We start from the raw sequence: 17,374 nt of genomic DNA, 5'->3' as shown, positions 1-17,374 counted from the left end.
GCTTCTCTTGTTGTGGAGCATGGGCTCAAGGCACACAGGCTTCAGTAGTTGTGGCACACGGGCTCAGTAGTTGTGGCTTGCGGGCTCTAGAGCACAGGCTCAGTAGTTGTGGCGCACGTGCTTAGTTGCTCCGCGGCACGTGGGATCTTCCCAGACCAGGGCTCGAACCCATGTCCCCTGCATTGGCAGGTGGATTCTTAACCACTGCGCCACCAGGGCAGTCCCACACTTATTATTTATGATGTAATTTTTTGCCCCCATTACTAGAGCATAAGCTCCCTGTCCACCCTGTGAACACAGCTCACTGTTCCCCCTGCACCACACGCAGTCAGTAACCAGAACACAGGAGTTGCTCCATGAGCATCTCTTGACCAAATGAATGCTGATATTTAAGGAGGTTTTCTGGGCATGCTCCAAGTCATTAACCCTGACAGTCCTGGTTCTTATTAGGTAGCTAATCTCAGGCCAAATATCACAGTGTTTCTCCTCCTTAACCCATGTATGTCACCCCATTCTTCAAGAGCCAAGATCAGGAGGAGGAAGGCCTGGATTTTTTTTTTTTTTTTCTTTTAAGCGGGGGCCACTCTTCATTGCGGTGCGCGGGCCTCTCACTATCGCGGCCTCTCTTGTTGCGGAGCACAGGCTCCAGACACGCAGGCTCAGTAGTTGTGGCTCACAGGCCTAGTCGCTCTGCAGCATGTGGGATCTTCCCAGACCAGGGCTCGAACCCGTGTCCCCTGCATTGGCAGGCAGATTCTCAACCACTGCGCCACCAGGGAAGCCCCGGAAGGCCTGGATTTTAATCCTGTATCTGCACCTAATACTTAGTAAGTGAACTTTAGCAAAAGCGGACTGCCTTTCCAGACTTCAGATTTCTTACTGTTGTATGAAAAAGTCTCCTCATGGCTCTCACACTCTGGATCGGTGAATGCAGTTTCCAATCTACAGCAAAATTCGGCTCACACCCAAAGTAAAACATCTCCTTTGGAATTCTCTGGGTTATTCTTGCTTCAAAGTCCTTATCCGTGTCACTTTCATTTGATCACATCACTGCTGAGAATCCTGAACTGGAGTTCAGGCCCATCAAGTCAGGCCTACAGCTGATGGGGCAGAACACCTAGGCCTCCACTCGCTGCACATTCCCTTCTGAGACTAGTCAAGGACCATTGGGACTGAGCCCAGCAAAGCCCCCACTGTAGGTCAGGACCCTGGCAGATGCCTCTTATGCTACTCAGAGGAAAGCCCAAAGTTCCCTCGTGGCCCCAAGGCCCTCTATAAGCCCCTGCTCTGTTTTTTTTTTTACATCTTTATTGGGGTATACTTGCTTTACAATGGTTAGTTTCTGCTTTATAACAAAGTGAATCAGTTATACATATACAGTTATTGGGGTATAATTGCTTTCCAATGGTGTGTTAGTTTCTGCTTTATAACAAAGTGCATCAGTTATACATATACATATACATGTTCCCATATGGCATCTTTGCTATTCAAACATTCCAAGCCAACTCCCACCTCTCCTGCGGCCTCCTCTGGCCTTTGCACCCTCTGCTCTCTGCCTGGCACTCTCCTCTCCCCCAGACGTTCTAATGAGTCCTTCCCTCCCTTTCATTCAGGTCTCTGCTCAAACATCAGGCCTGATCACAGGGGCTTTCCGTGACCAGGCTACAGTACCCCCATCCCAGCGTTCTCTGTCCCTGAGCTGTGCTTCATTCTTCACATTACTTGTCACAAGAAAGTATACGTGTATTGTCTCTCTCCCGAGGAACTTCATTTTGTTTCCTGTTGTATATCCAGTGCCTAAATTAGTAGGTATTCAGAAAATATTTATTGAATGAGTGAATGGATAAAGCAATGAATAAGTGATGCTCTATTAGCAACCGAGAAGACAGCAGATCTAAAGCTGCAGGAGTATGTGAAGGTCTGGAGGAGTGGTGCCCACGAGGACATGCAGGGCAAGCTTGGGTCCCTAGACCCCAAGGCTGGTGAGCCAAGGGGGCAGGGTTCATGGGGTTGTGTGTTGGAGGAGGCAGGGGGATGTTGCCAGTCCCTGGGTCTCCTGCCAAGTGAACACTGAGTCACTGGCAGCTGGGGAACCCCCAGGGTAATATCAGTAGAAATGAGAATCGGGACGTAGATGGCCTTCTTGCCAGAAGATGGATGGCACGTGCTGCCTTTTTTTTTCTTTGTCTCCTTTTTGTAATCTGTCTTTAAAAAAAAAAACCTAACCAAATTCCACATTGAAGCCTTCTGTGAAATAATGCCCAGTTTCACTCATTACCATCTCCTTTCCCCAAGCTTAGACTCAGGGAGACCCAAAGATCATCTTTCAAAACTCTCACCCTTGCTCTAAGTACGTACCAGATTGCTCTCTGGACTGTGAGTTCCTCGCGAGAAGCCTGTTAACTTCCAGAACCAACCACAGTGGATGGCACTTGGCCCACTCTCCATAAATGTCTGATGACTCAATAAGTATATTTTGAACTCGGTCTCCCGTAAGACAATGAGCTTAACAAACATCACTAATTATATGCTATTATCATCTACGTTCCACTACGCCAGTGTTGGTAGAAGAGTTCTGAATAGAGGTTGGTTCAACGATTGGGAGACTCATAAAATAAAGAAGGAATTTCCACATGTGTTAAATAGAGTGTGATAAAACCAACTGTTGCTAATGAAACCCTTATCTAACATGTGGACTTTCCAGAGACTTCCACCTATACTGCATATAAAGAAGATAATTATAGCTGTGAATTAGATTTTTATTTTCAATATTTCAATTTTTAATTTTGACTATAATTGAAAATTAATATTCAGAGTACAGTTAACATTTTATCTAAATTTTTTTCTAAGAAATAATTTGGTCTTTTCATAAAAATACTCTGTCTTAAATGTGATTTTATATCGTAGGGTGATATTTTACTGACAGTATAGAAGATTCAATATAATTAATTCAGCAAACATTAACTGAATGCGTACAATACACAAGTCACTATGCTAGGCACAGTTAAAAAAATATAAGCTTTACATAAAAACTTCACAGTGGACTGATTAAGTTGTTTATATTTTATGGACAGAACTATACTTATATTAATATAGAATATCTGTAGTCACATTAAAAACCCTTTGAAGGTGGATATACTATTTACGGGATGCCTTCAGCCACATAATAATGCAGGGCACATCTTGAGCGGAACTACACAGGGAGTTTCTAACGTGAACGTTGCTTTCATTCCCGGCTCCAACACCATCATCACAATATTGCTTAGCATTCTAAACCTCAACCACTATTTTTAATAAATGACCTCAAACATCATGCTCCAGAAGAAAAACCTTCTAACGGCTTCCCAGTTCCCTGAAAATAAAGCCTACCTCCCCTCCCCAATATGCAAGGCTGGCCTTAGTTCAAATGACAAACCCAGAGAGGTCTTTCCTGACCTTCTGATCTACAGAACCCCAGGCACTCTGTTACATCAGGTTCCTTCCCTTTCTCATAGGACTTTCTACTTCCTGAAACTGACTTGTCTTCCTCATTTAGGATGTACACTCCACCACAACCTTTCTTTTGATCTTTACCCTATCCCCAGATCCTGGCACATAACATTTATTTTTTTAAATTTATTTATTATTTTTGGCTGTGTTGGGTCTTTATTGCTGTGCATGGGCTTTCTCTAGTTGCAGCGAGCAGGGGGCTACTCTTTGTTGCAGTGTGCGGGCTTCTCACTGCGGTGGCTTCTCTGGTTGTGGAGCACGGGCTATAGAGCACATGGGCTTCAGTAGATGCGGCACGTGGGCTCAGTAGTTGCGGCTCACGGGCTTAGCAGCATGTGGGATCTTCCCGGACCAGGGCTTGAACCCTGTCCCCTGCATTGGCAGGTGGATTCCCAACCACTGTGCCACCAGGGAAGCCCCTGGCACATAACATTTATTGAATCAATTATTAATGAATGAACTTCCTACAGAGCTTGCATTTACTACGTTATGCATGATGATTTGAGAACTTTTATATGTTTCATCAGAGAGCAAATAATAAATGTATAGGTCATACTTTCCTACCAGGTTTTCTACACTATCATGGTGTAAGGCACACCTCACATTTGACAAAATGGGTCATAAATATAATTCAACAGCAACTACTGAATGAATCTCAGTAAATAATGATTTGGTGAACAAATGAATGAAAATAATTTTGCTCAAAATTATTGACTGAGATCCACAGAAGAAAATGGAGTCATAACACTATGATAATATTCTCCAACTTTTAGAAGAAAACCAGAAGTATTTTTATTGTAGTTGTGAATTATTTCTGCAGCAAAAGAGCAGTTGTGGAAAAACTGAGACAGGCACTGAGAAACCACCTCGAATTGACTGCTGTGGTAAAGTTCAATAGTTCCTTTGCAGTAAACACCCCACAGAGGTCTGAATAAACTCCAAGTTCCTCCTTCTTGTGCAATAAGGCAAGGTTTATCACTCTGAAAACTAGACACTTCGGGCTTTCCTGGTGGCGCAGTGGTTGAGAGTCTGCCTGCCGATGCAGGGGACATGGGTTCGTGCCCCGGTCCGGGAAGATCCCACATGCCGCGGAGCGGCTGGGCCCGTGAGCCATGGCCGCTGAGCCTGCGCGTCCGGAGCCTGTGCTCCGCAACGGGAGAGGCCACAGCAGTGAGAGGCCCGCGTGCCGCAAAAAAAAAACAAAAAAAACAAAAACAAAAAACTAGACACTTCGATATGGTTGGCTTGCCTTTGGGAAAGGGAGTAAAACCAGAAGGTTCCACATTCAGGATCTTTGTTTGGCTCGTTTTGCGCGGATCAGTGACTAAGAGGGCCTCGGGCCTCGGGAAGGAGCGATCTCCCAGGTGTTCACATCCTACCTTAGGGCACAGCCGACCTCAGATTCTACCCATCAGCACTAACTGCTCCTGGGTCGCCTGCTGAGAGCACGGCCCTGAACAAAACAGACCATGCTCCCTGGGTGACAGCCCCTTCACACAGGGTAGGGACCACGAGCTCAACAGTTCCAAATGTTCCACAGTTCCAGGACTGCGAGGACCTGACTGCCAGGCCACAGAGGCGGGCTTGGTAGAGCGTTTGCTCCCAAAAGTGGGGCCTTTGTCCAGCATCACCTTCACTCACAGGTTCTCCACGCCACCGTCTGAAGTGTGCCCTCGCACGATGTGCCTGCCTGTCATTGGCTTTAAAAAGTCATTCACAAGCTAATTTTCTCTCTGTCATGGGTCCCTATCTGAATATTCAGGACCACTTCGTGAGTAAATTTTTTTAAATCGAGTGGTTCATCGCAACATTGGACCAACCTCCACTTTAAAAGAGAGGTTTGGGTACAAAGGAACCAAATCAGCAGTTGGTGGTACTGTTACTCATTTTGAAATGGTAGCTTTTCTCATTTAGGAAAAAAATAAATAAACCCCTAGTGCAGGCACGGTGAGGCGGGATTCCCCTGCACTGTCAACCACAAGTTCACTTATTCTGAAAATCAGTCTGGCATTAAGTACCGAAGGTCTTAAAATATTTAAACTCTTTGACCCAGGAATTACCTTTCCATGGATCTCACTTAAAGAAGTAATCTGAAATATGAACAAAGATTTCATCAAAATGCCAGTTATAAGACCAGTTATTTGGAAACAGCCTAACGGTCCAATCTTAAGGGAATAGTTGATAAATTATGGTAAATCATACAATCAAATATTATACAACATTAATAAAGCTTGCCGAGAAGCTGGAAAATATTTAGGACACAAGGTTAAGCAAACAGAGCTCATTGTAATATGTTGTTAACTATGGAAAAACTTCATTAAATATAAAGGGGAAGAAAAATGCCAGACTCTTATGGGTGTTTTGGGGTCATGGGATTATAGGCAAATTGTCTCCCTGATTTTTTTTTATAGTTACTGTATTTTCCAAAGTTTCATTAGAAGCATGTATTGCTTTTATTAGAAATAATAACACCCCTTCAGAAATGCTAAGTCTACTGTATCACAAATACTTGCACATGTATGTTCTCATACTTGCACTGAGCTGATCTGATACTTGCTTTGCCAAGTGAGCCAAAAATGCATGCCTCTTCTATACCAAGATCAGCTTAGAGAGAGGACTGAGAATCTTGGGGTTCATACTGCGTTTCAGCCCAAAGATGCTGATTCTCAAAACTGCAAACATACCTTAGCAGCTGCCCACCTATCAGCACCTCTGTGATGAGCTCACTGTTTGTAAAAGAGGATCACTTTTCTCACCATCACTTTCATCCCAGGAGCCCCTTTTCTTCTTTACCTATTCTCATATCTCTACCAGCTTTATTTCAAGGCATCATAGTCACTGACTTGCATGCAGTTCTCTCATTAGATTATGAGATTCTTGAGATCCTTGTCATCCTGACCTCCCCAGAATCTAACAGGCTACCTGGTAAACAGTGGGAACTTAATAAATGCTATTAAATAAAATTTTACAAAATAGGAAGAAAATCACCTCCATAACTCCAAGAGAAGAATTCACTAACAGCATCATATTGTAATGGGAATCTCAGTTGGTGCATGAAATCAGGTACACTTTGGAATATCATTTGCAGTTTATGAAAGAGCACAGTAGACATTATATCGGGGAGCTGGCCCTGGGGTCCTCCTGTTAGATGGAAATGATTTCACAGAGCATCCGCACCAGACAAGGCCACTCTGTGACCGTGCTGAATCAGGACAGAAACAAGACCACTGTGTAATCCTATCTGAACACAAACAAAAACACAAATATTATCCAACCCCCAAAATTACCAATATTCCCCTAATCTGGCTAATGAGTATTTGCTGCATCTTTGCCAATTATAGTGTCAGCCTCTCTAGTCTTGCTCCTTCTAGAGAAGACTTATTAAGATACAAACTCATAGCATTATCACTGTTGTGGCCTCTCCCGTTGTGGAGCACAGGCTCCGGACACGCAGGCTCAGCGGCCATGGCTCACGGGCCCAGCCGCTCCACGGCATGTGGGATCTTCCCGGACCCGGGGCACGAACCCGTGTCCCCTGCATCGGCAGGCGGACTCTCAACCACTGCGCCACCAGGGAAGCCCAGTCCTGCTTCTTTAAACCCTCTCCCAAATCACTTACAAGACCAAATCCTATAATCACGCATTTCTAACACCCTTTTACTGCGACACCCCATGTTTTCCTGTGGTGTACATTTTCCCTCACTGTAACAAGTAGCAAACCCAACCTGTTCAACTACAAGTAATTTCCCAGTGGTCTCTGGCTCACTGAGAAGTTTAGTCATCCTACCTGGAACACGCTTGTCTCTTCTTTCTGCCCACACATACTTATCAGAACTCCCAGAAGCTTCCCCTGATCAGCCTTCCAGGTTTCAGATGGTTCCACTCCTTTTAGTTTCCATAACATTTACGTTCATCTGCTACTATTAAGTTTGTATTTCATAATACTGGCTGGCACTGTGATCCTGATGACTCTCTGAAAAATACTGCCAACTCTGAAATCATATTATTCCATCGTGCTGCTTTAAAAGTTTACGCATGGTTGTCCTACCTCCCCAAACAGGCTATGAATTCTCAAAACTATGTCTCAAATATTTCTTTTCACTTACCTTTTCATTCCCTTTCTTCTTATCATATGTATACACAGTTCACTGCACACAGCGAACATCTACATCCAGTCATAAATTACACAGAGACCGATTTGACCTTGCGTTTGTTGGGGAATGATATATCACTCATATTTCATCAGGAAATAGTTTCATTTAGAGCATCTTCCAGTATAGACCTTTATAGCTGGAGTGTATTCCACATACCTGCTACATTCAGTATGTGCTAATGCTCTTCCTCTCTCTCCAACTCTCTCCATATATGTATCTATTTCTTATTTATCATATTTCTGGGAAAAGTACCTTTGTGTATAAAGGTAAATTCAGGCCATGGCAGCTGGCAAAGGTCCCTTCTCTTCAACTGAAGTCAGTGACTAAAATTAAGCCCTCCAAACATCTGACTTGCTGACGTATCTATCCTGCATGATGATAGCGAGCCTGCGCTGAGGGGGAAAAACCTACTAGGTTATTAAGTTTTCTGCCAAAGCTGGATATAGTCCTGCTGGACAACGCCATTCAGGTGACCTGCTCTCAGCTCACATTAAGATGTCTAAACGTTCACTCACGATGTCCCTTCCCAACCATACAACCCTGCTGACTTCCCCCTGTCTATGGCCCAGACTTGAAATTGACCTTGCCCTGCCAGGACCAGGATGTCTCCCTGAAGATCCAGGATGAGGTGGAGATACAGATATATCTCGGTTTCCATGACAGCTCCTTGATTTTCCAGTCTGGCTCCAGGAGCTCAGGCAAGTAATTTAACTTCTCTAAGCCTTCATTTCCTTGCTCAAAAAAAAAAAAAAAAGCCGAGATATATCTCCTCCCAGGAGTCTAATGAAGACTCGGTGAGATTATGTATCTAAGGCATATGGCAGATGCTCTTAATAGTGCCTGACAACTAATAGAACTCCGTCTCCCTCTAAGGAGTTGCCCGTTGCCCATGCCGTATTCTTACTGACTTACACCACGAAGGATATCTAAAGCAGGGCAGACGGCAGAGTTCCTGTTCTCAGATCAACAATCAGGCTCTAGTTCTATTGATCTGCCCACCTATTCAACTTCCTGATGCTGTTCCCACTCACTTTCCTCCCTGTACCCAAACCCCAAACCAAGAATCTACGCCTGTTCTATTCTTACTGTGGCACTCTTGTCCAGTTTGCCACTGAGCACGAATGCTCTACACCTTCACCCTGATAGCCTCTATTCCATCCCCTCTGTCTGACCTGGACTCCTGGCACTCTGGTTGCCTACTGGGAGGCCCAATATGGGGCCCACCCTTCAATTTGGCCTGATATACTAGATTCTGACCTTGACCTTGAGAGGTGGTGGTGCGTAGTTTAAGCACAGGCTTTTGTTTCAGACTGCCAGGGTTTGAATCCCAGGTCTACTACTTAATGACCACATAACCTTGAGCAACTTATTTACCTCCCTAACTTTCAGCTTTCTCACAGTAGAGGGCTTTTTTGAGATTTCAATAACATAATGAATGTAAAGCATTTAACATGGTACTTGGCATACTAGGTAGGTCTTTAATAAATGTCAGTGCTACACATATAAAGGTTTTGCCCCTAGGACACGTGGTGGCCACAGGCCTCCTTTTGATACAGTCCAGTTGCTATGAATCTACCTGCAACACACAGCCACTTCACCTACTGGCCTAGCCTACCTTCCTGGTTTGGTTCCCCTTGATCTGTTTCAACCTACCAATGTTTTTGTCAACACAGACGCTCCTTCATCCTCACCAGACCTTAATAATGTTGCTCACACATGCCAGTATTCTCATTTAGGACCTATTACCTTAGGTCTCCTAAGTGGTAACCCTAATCTGTGCCTGCTGCCTCCTCTCTGCCCATTTCTCACAAACTCAATGAACTTCTATAAACAATAGTTCTGTGTTCATCACTTTACTTCCTTGTTCAAACTGTCACTGTGTCACTGGGTCTCTAATCTCATAATGCCCAAAGTAGGAGTCTCTAATCAAATGATCCCTAGAAGACCAGGCCTTCAGGAAATAAAATCCCTAGGCTGGAAATAAGGCACAGGGGTATTTGCTAAAAGCACATGGACATGGATAAATGGTGGGCTCCTCATTCAATAATATTCTGGGGGCTTCCCTGGTGGCGCAGTGGTTGGGAGTCCGCCTGCCAATGCAGGGGACACGGGTTCGTGCCCCGGTCCGGGAAGATCCCACATGCCACGGAGCGGCTGGGCCTGTGAGCCATGGCCGCTGAGCCTGCGCGTCTGGAGCCTGTGCTCCGCAACGGGAGAGGCCACAACAGTGAGAGGCCCGCGTACCGCAAAAAAAAAAAAAAAAAAAAAACATTCTAGATCCTCTTAGCAAAGTCTAGACATGGAGGGAATTATTTCATCACCTAGCTTTGCCTTGGCTGGGAGGAAGGTCCCACTTCTGGAATTTGCATGGCCGTGGTCACCTGAGTTGCTTCCATGTGCAAACTTCACATCGTTGTGCAAGTGGCTGTCTCAAAATGGAGGGGGCAATTCTCCGCAATAATAGACATGTTGTTTTTGATTGGCAGCCTCATTGTCTTGGGAGATCTATATGATCTTAACATGTCAATCATGGTGCCTCTACCGGTCTCCTTTTCCCCATCCCACCACTAGCATCACATATATACAGGGTTGGGCACATGATCCAGTCCAAGACTATCACAGTAGCACTCTCTGCTGGACACAGAGACTGATTCAATGACCTCCATAGCAGGGCCAACCATAGCCCTTTCAGGAGATTCTATAAATGGGACCTGGAAGAGAGAAGACCTCTCTTTCTTATGGATCAAAAGCCAAAGGATGCAGGTTCGGAACTACCAATGGTCACCTTTCTTAGCACGTAGAAAGAGGCCTCAGAATGAAGCTGATTCAGAAAGAAGAGAAGCTGAGAAATGAGGAGAGACAGAACGAACCTTAACAAAGTCATGTGAGGCTCTGGGTTCCAGCCATGACTAAAGCAAAGTCCATGTTCGGACTTTCCAGTCACATGAGCCAATAAATCTACTTTTTCTGCCTAACGCAGTTAAATGTAGGTCCCTCGAGTGTATAACCAGATGAATCCTGATCAGCTCCCTTCCACAGGAACACAGGGGGAGGGGGAGGGGACTTGACCCCCTTTAGTGCACTTGACACCCCTTTAGTGCTTGGAGCAGAGCGACAAGGACACTGTAGGAAGGAATGCACACATCCACCTCTTCACACTTTGCTCACATTCCCATGAATTTTGTGTAATTTCACCTCTGGTCACAGTTTCCAAAGCACAATTTGCTATTGGAACATATCCCATTAATTAACAGTACAATGGTCCAAGAATCCCCAGCTTTATATGAGAATTTCCTTTTTCCAATTGCACTCAAAACTCTTGGAAAAGTCTTATCAATGACTGTAATAATCAAATCACCAGAACTCCTGCTGGGAATGGGGAGGGAGATGAGATCAGGAGGAAGCCCAGAACAGGAGTAATCAAACTAAAGATTAACAATCAGAATTCCAGATGTGTCAGGTCTTGATCTCACAATTGGAGATTCTTATCTTCCAGAATGTAACCTAAATTTTTACTCAGAAATTTGAAACTCCACTAAAATCTGATGCCACCCTTATATCTCTCTCCCATTTACACAGGGTTTCCAAAGTGTGTTCTAGCTTTTCCTGTTCCTATAGAAAGGCAATGGAGTGTACTGGTGCAAACGTGCTTTGAGAAATTAGTCCTGGTTTCATCACCTTTCTGCTTGAATAAACTCTTGTGGTTGTAATGAAAATCGATTGGCATTATGTGTGAAAATTCATCGAAAACCATCAGGTACTAAGTGAATGTTGCTATTTATTACTTTGTTTTCTGTTTTGTTTTTTTTTTTTGCGGTACGCGGGCCTCTCACTGTTGTGGCCTCTCCCGCTGCGGAGCACAGGCTCCGGACGCGCAGGCTCAGCGGCCACGGCTCATGGGCCCAGCCGCTCCGCGGCATGTGGGATCTTCCCAGACCGGGGTACGAACCCATGTCCCCTGCATCGGCAGGCGGACTCTCAACCACTGCGCCACCAGTGAAGCCCCTGTTATGTATTTTAAACTCATATAATCAACGATGGGCCAGATGCCCCAGGTCAGATCTCCTTGACCTTCTATTACCATGGTCATTGTTCTTTCCCTGTGTACAGCACAGCCTGTCTTCCCCCAACCCAGACTTTACTCACCCACCCCACCACCACCCACACCTCATCCTGATTTTTCCTCATAATGCAGCATTTTAAAAAGAGGATGAAAAGATCACAGTCCAAAGTCCTTGGTCTGTCGATGAAAGCAGAGAGGCTCAGAAAAGCCTAGAAACATACCCAGGGCCACATCATTAGTGTCTCAGCCAGGACAACAACTTGGCTTTTCCAACTGCCCATCCAGTGTCCTTGGAAATCCACCATCCTGCTCCCCAGTATGAAGCAGTCCCCTGATGCTCAAGGACTCCTCCAGGTGCTCCGCGATCTATGGCACTTTTCCAGTCCCCTCCCCGCCAGCCTGTAAGCTCCCATAGGAGAGGCTACTTTGCTGTCCTTCAGCAAGCCTGGCACCATAACAAGGGTTCACCCATGTTTTCTGAATGCTTGGGCACATATCAGACCTTAGCAGACAAAACATATCTTAAGTCCTGAAATGAATACACTTGATAAAACTGCAAATCATATCTTGCGTCATAAAATGAGGGGTCCCTCTCACTGCAGATTTGTTTTTTCCATCTCTACACAAGTTCTTTTTGCAGATGTGTTCTGCTTGACCGAACTCCCCATGCAGCCTCTCATTTAGGGAGACCAACACTAAATGAAATTTATTTTAAAACTGCCTCCTCTTTTAGACTGTACATTCTATTGATAAGTAATATGCATTACCATGAAGACTATTTTATCTTCTACTAATTTTGTTTAAGAAATGTAAAAAGTGGGCTTCCCTGGTGGCGCAGTGGTTGAGAGTCCGCCTGCCGATGCAGGGGACACGGGTTCGTGCCCCGGTCCGGGAAGATCCCACATGCCGCGGAGCGGCTGGGCCCGTGAGCCATGGCTGATGAGCCTGTGCGTCTGCAGCCTGTGCTCCACAACGGGAGAGACCACAACAGTGAGAGGCCCGCGTACAGCAAAAAAAAAAAAAAAACAAAAAAAAACAAAACAAAACAAAAAAGAAATGTAAAAAGTGACATCTGCTTTTATTTTTGCTCTTATCTATTCTCCTAAATTAAAATGAATTTCTTTTCCTTTATGCTGAGAATTATCATGGGAAACAAACCATTCAAATCCACTCCCTCTGTATGTCAGTAGTTATCTTTCTCTGTCCAATGAGCTATTGTCAAAATTCTGAAACTACAAAAGTCCAGGTGTTGCGATCTCACTCTGGGAAGATTCAAAAGCTTCACTAATAATTCCTCCAAGTTGGAATACAAGTGCAGCCATCATTCTTTACAATGATCTTTCCTGAAGAATCCATTCTGCTGTGGGTGCCTTTGGAATACTACATGTGTTTCTCTGGACCTGACTCAGAAGCAGCAGGTAAATCTCTATGTGCCAGCTGCCTGGAAATTGCATACAGAAGCTCCCCACACAACTCTCTTTCACTGAAAGATTCCCCAGCCTAGGATACAAAACTAATTATAACCAGGGTTACAAATTATACCTAAATCATCTCACAATTATGAGCTCTGTAGTAGGACTTCATTAGAGAAAATCATTCCTAACCCTTCAGTATATATATTTTGAGTGAAAAATATCTCATAACATTACTTTACTAAAGCATTTAATTATAGTTTCTACTTAATAGAAGCATTACTTTCTGTTACGAAGAATGCCTATTCTTCACTTAAGCTGTTTGAAAAGCATGAAACTAAAGCAGATGCTTCTGTATGGGGAAAAAGTAGTGGAAAAATAAAGTAAGATTTGAGAAGTTTTGAAATTTAGCCTACTTTTTACAAAATGGTAACATATTCTAGTATCAGTAGCCAAATAACAAACTTGAAGGTCATTTTATAAGAGTTTCCATAACGCAAGACGTGACAAACCAGCAAAGTAAATAGCTTTCATAGGAGCTGGTAATAATTTATTCATAAAGCACTACAGAAAGTGTATCTCAGAACTCGGTTTGACAGCAAAACCTAAAAGTTCAATATTCTTACTGACAAATAAGAATAGTTGTTGATTCTTGAAATGTTTTCTGTATGTACAGTTGTCCACAAGTACTTCTGAAGGTCTTTAGAAGAAAAATCCGGGTAAGAGACACTTTAGCCCAACATACTTAGTCCAACACCAGACTAAGGTGTACTTGGTCTGACTTCAATGAGTAAATTACATAAATGTGAAGCATCTGACTATCTGGCATTACCAATGCCTGAAACTGGTATTGAAATAGTGAACTGTTCTTATTACAAATATCACCTCACACACACATACACATACTTCTTAGTCGAAATCTAGCAGCAGTAAATACACACAGAGAGCTTGTACCTACAAAATGTGAACTGCTGGCTTGGGCAATTAATTATAGCAAAAGAATGATTAATGGAGAAAATCTTTCAAACCCTCAGCCCTTTCTCTTAAGGACAGACTCCATAGGGAGAAGAATAGTGCTGAACTTGGCAAACAATTGCTTCGCGTCTCCATGTCGCCTACGAAGATACTACCACATACAGATATTGCTTTAGGAAACCCTGACCACACTTTGCTCTTGCCAAGGACTACTATAAATTACGCTGTGGACATCTTTACAGAGAATGCTGAGTCTCTGGAACGAAGACAAAGGAGGGTGTAGCTTGGAGAAACCCAGCCAGGCGCTCCAAGGCTCCGGGTTCTGAGGCTGCCCCTCGCGGCTCCTCTTGCGCTCTGAGGACTGGGGAGTCCGGAACTGACGGCGGGCTTGGTTTATTTCGCAAACTTCAGGAGACAGTGTTTACCCTAACTCCGGGGTCCCAAGCGGGGCGGGGGAGGGGGAATAAAGCAGCGCCCCGTTTCAGCTGCACTGACTGCCCACCCACCTCCCCACCGCCGGCAGCACCCTTTCCTTCCCCCTCACCTGTCCTGAGCTCGGGGCCTCGGGGGTCCGGTCGCCTGTCGCGGCTCTCACTCCCGGAGCTGGTGCGACGTCCGGCGCCTCCGGAGCCGAGCGAAGGAGGCGACGGGGTCGGGGGCGTCAGCAGGAAGCTCGGCAGCCGCGGGCAGCCGCGGTCTCGCTCCCCATCCCGGCGGGGCTCGGGCAGCGGGCGCGGCGCTGCCACGGCAGGCGGATGAGTCAGGCGAGGGGGCGGGCGGCGAGGTGTGCGGGCCGGCGGAGGGGAGTGGCGGCGGCGGCCTCTGGGCGGGGGGCGCGTCGCTGTCTGTGCCCGCCGTGGGTCGCCGGGACGCCGGCCGCAGCCGTAGGGCGCACGGAGTCCGAGCGCTCCCGCCCTCGGAGGTCACCCGGCGCGGTGCGCCGGGCAGGGGACAGGGAATCGCTGCTCAGTCGTCGCCGCCGCCGCACAAGAAAGACAAAAGGGACCGGGGGCTGGGAAGGGAAAAGTTTTCTGCTCGGCTCCTGAAAGATGCCCACCGAACCTCACGCCCCAAGCGCCGAAGAGGAGGCTGGGGACGGGGTGCAGGGGGCCGGGCGGGCTACCAAGAGCGTGGCCGTGCGATCGCGACCTGGTGCACGCCAAGCTCCAGCCGTCCACGACCCGTGGGCACTCCCCCGGCCCGGCCGCCCCCAATCTCGCCGCCAGCCTCCTCCTCGAGGATGCAGACAAAATCCAATCCTCTCCCTCCAGGACCCCCAGCCCCCAAGACCCGTGCAGCGGCCGCAAAGTTGCACTTCCTGAACAGGGAATCACCGCAGACAAAAACCTATCTTTGAGAACAAAATACCCGCTTCCAGGAGCTCTTCTCCGGGCTGGAAGGCCAGAGGGTGGAAACGGACACTCCCACCCTCGGGGAGAGCCTCTCGCTGGAACCCCAGGTCTCGGAGCCGGGGTCCCGCCAGTCCCCGGAGGAGTGGAGAAGACCCGGCTGAATCCCGGTTTTCCTGGAGCAGGCGCGGCAGGACACTGGCTCCACGCCCCTCGGACTCTTTCTTATCAGACGGCGCCTGGGCGGGTCGGGGTCCCCCTGGCGGGCTGCGCGGGCGCTGCGCAAGCGGAGCCAAACACCGCGCGGAGCGGACACCGCGAACGTCCGCTATCTGCACCGCTCTGGAGCGCCCACCAGATCTAGCCCTGAAAGGGGCTCCGGGAGAGCGGCTCGGGGGCGAGGGTCATGGGCAGGGAGGACGAGGGCGAACCGGATCGTTGAGGGCTTCGATGAGCAGTGCTTAGGTTCAACTCCAAACATCACAGTCAAGGAGGGGTGTAGGTTAATCCTCCTTGCCCCCAAACATCCTGTGAGTGGGGACTGTGCCCTATTCATAGAGTAAAATGTTATGATAGTTACCTCCTATTCCGCAGAGACAGAACTGATGGTTGTATATATGCCGGTCAATTCAGTAAATAAAGTTTTATGTAAAACTCTGGATTAGCAGATATTCCAACCACAACCCTGGCAGGTACAGAGCATACAATCCACCAGCGCAGGGAGTGGGTTGTACCTATGTGTCTCCTGAATGCATTTGAGCTGGTAACTAGAGGGCAAGTATGGCATTCTAGTGCAGTGTATTTGTGTCTTTCAATGTGCAATCTGCTGATCTCATTTTCAAGAAGGGTTTGTTTCTGGATGTGGAAAATGTATGCGAGAGGGAGAGAGAGAATAGAATTCCATGCAAAACTTTAACATTAAAAAAAATCTTGGAAATCAGGGCAGTGGAGAGAGACTGCGGTAGAAATGGATTTCTTTGGTACAATCTTCCTGTCTCGACTAGAAGAACTCGGAGATTTGGCACTTTTAGTAAAAATTTCACAATCGAAATGTTAAAAACAAAACTAAAAGGGTTGGAAGTTGGAAGGGGGTGGAGAAATGAGTCACCGCTGTAAACCATCTGTGGTTTTATTTTTGCCCCACCTCTTTCTATAATCTTTAGCCCACAGCCAACTGCTCAACTCACTTAGGTGTTCTTACACATTTGCCCAGGCATCCCATTAAAGGAGTGTGATTCCATGGTGCCTTCCTTCTAATCGTAGCCTCTACTTTTTATGACTAAATATCTTGAAACCACATTTCTCTGTAAAGCTCCTGAGAGAGGATATCTCCTGATTATGTTCAGTAGCTTTCTAGGAAATGAAGAATGGGCTCATGGTGTCCATCAGGACCATTAAACATGACATCCTAAGACAAGTAGTGACACATTTAAAATGGTCATCTAGCCACGTTACACAGTGAAAGACTGAGCCTCCCTCAAAGATGCAGGCCATGAAATAAGGAATAAGCACATTCTTTTGGCCACAAATATTGATGATTCATTTCTGAACTTAGACTTTAAAAAAGAAGCTGAAAAATGGACTACATAAGATCACCAAAGGGGAATTATTTACATTTCTGTTAAAAATAATTACTATTAGTCTCAGAAAAAATGGGGTAAAATATTCTATAAATACAGGATTATCTGCAATTCAGTAGACCAAGCAACTCCCAAGATATTATTTATAAATTCTTCCCTGGCATTGAGTGTTCAAACTCAGGTAAATTATTTCATCTCTGCTAATGGCCAGTATCCCTCCATCTGGGAAAAGCGCAGCAAAAATACCAGGTCAGTAATGGATTTTGAATTTAGCTCCATATTTTCTTTTGAGGTAATGGATGGAAGCTCTCACCATCAAGCTGCACTGCACTTCACATACTGTATTTTTTAC

At 45.9% G+C, this 17,374-nt stretch overlaps 1 protein-coding gene across 2 annotated transcripts in view; it reads right to left on the bottom strand.

Moving 5' to 3' along the window:
- TMEM200A (transmembrane protein 200A) overlaps positions 1-15,786 on the bottom strand; it is a 72,936-nt gene extending 57,150 nt beyond the window's left edge. The window contains exons 1-2 of one of the 2 annotated variants that reach the window (XM_030853478.3): positions 15,462-15,786; positions 14,638-15,105 (exon numbers count right to left, since the gene is read on the bottom strand). The gene's annotated coding sequence lies outside the window, so the exon portion shown is untranslated. Of the gene's footprint in view, positions 1-14,637 lie in introns of both variants that reach the window. The other variant, XM_030853477.3, reaches the window with a different exon arrangement.
- Between the last annotated feature and the right edge of the window lie 1,588 nt (positions 15,787-17,374).

Source organism: Globicephala melas, chromosome 14 (genome assembly GCF_963455315.2).
Source record: "Globicephala melas chromosome 14, mGloMel1.2, whole genome shotgun sequence".
NCBI classification, from domain to species: Eukaryota; Metazoa; Chordata; class Mammalia; order Artiodactyla; family Delphinidae; genus Globicephala; species Globicephala melas.
This window is presented reverse-complemented; position numbering and strand designations above follow the sequence as displayed.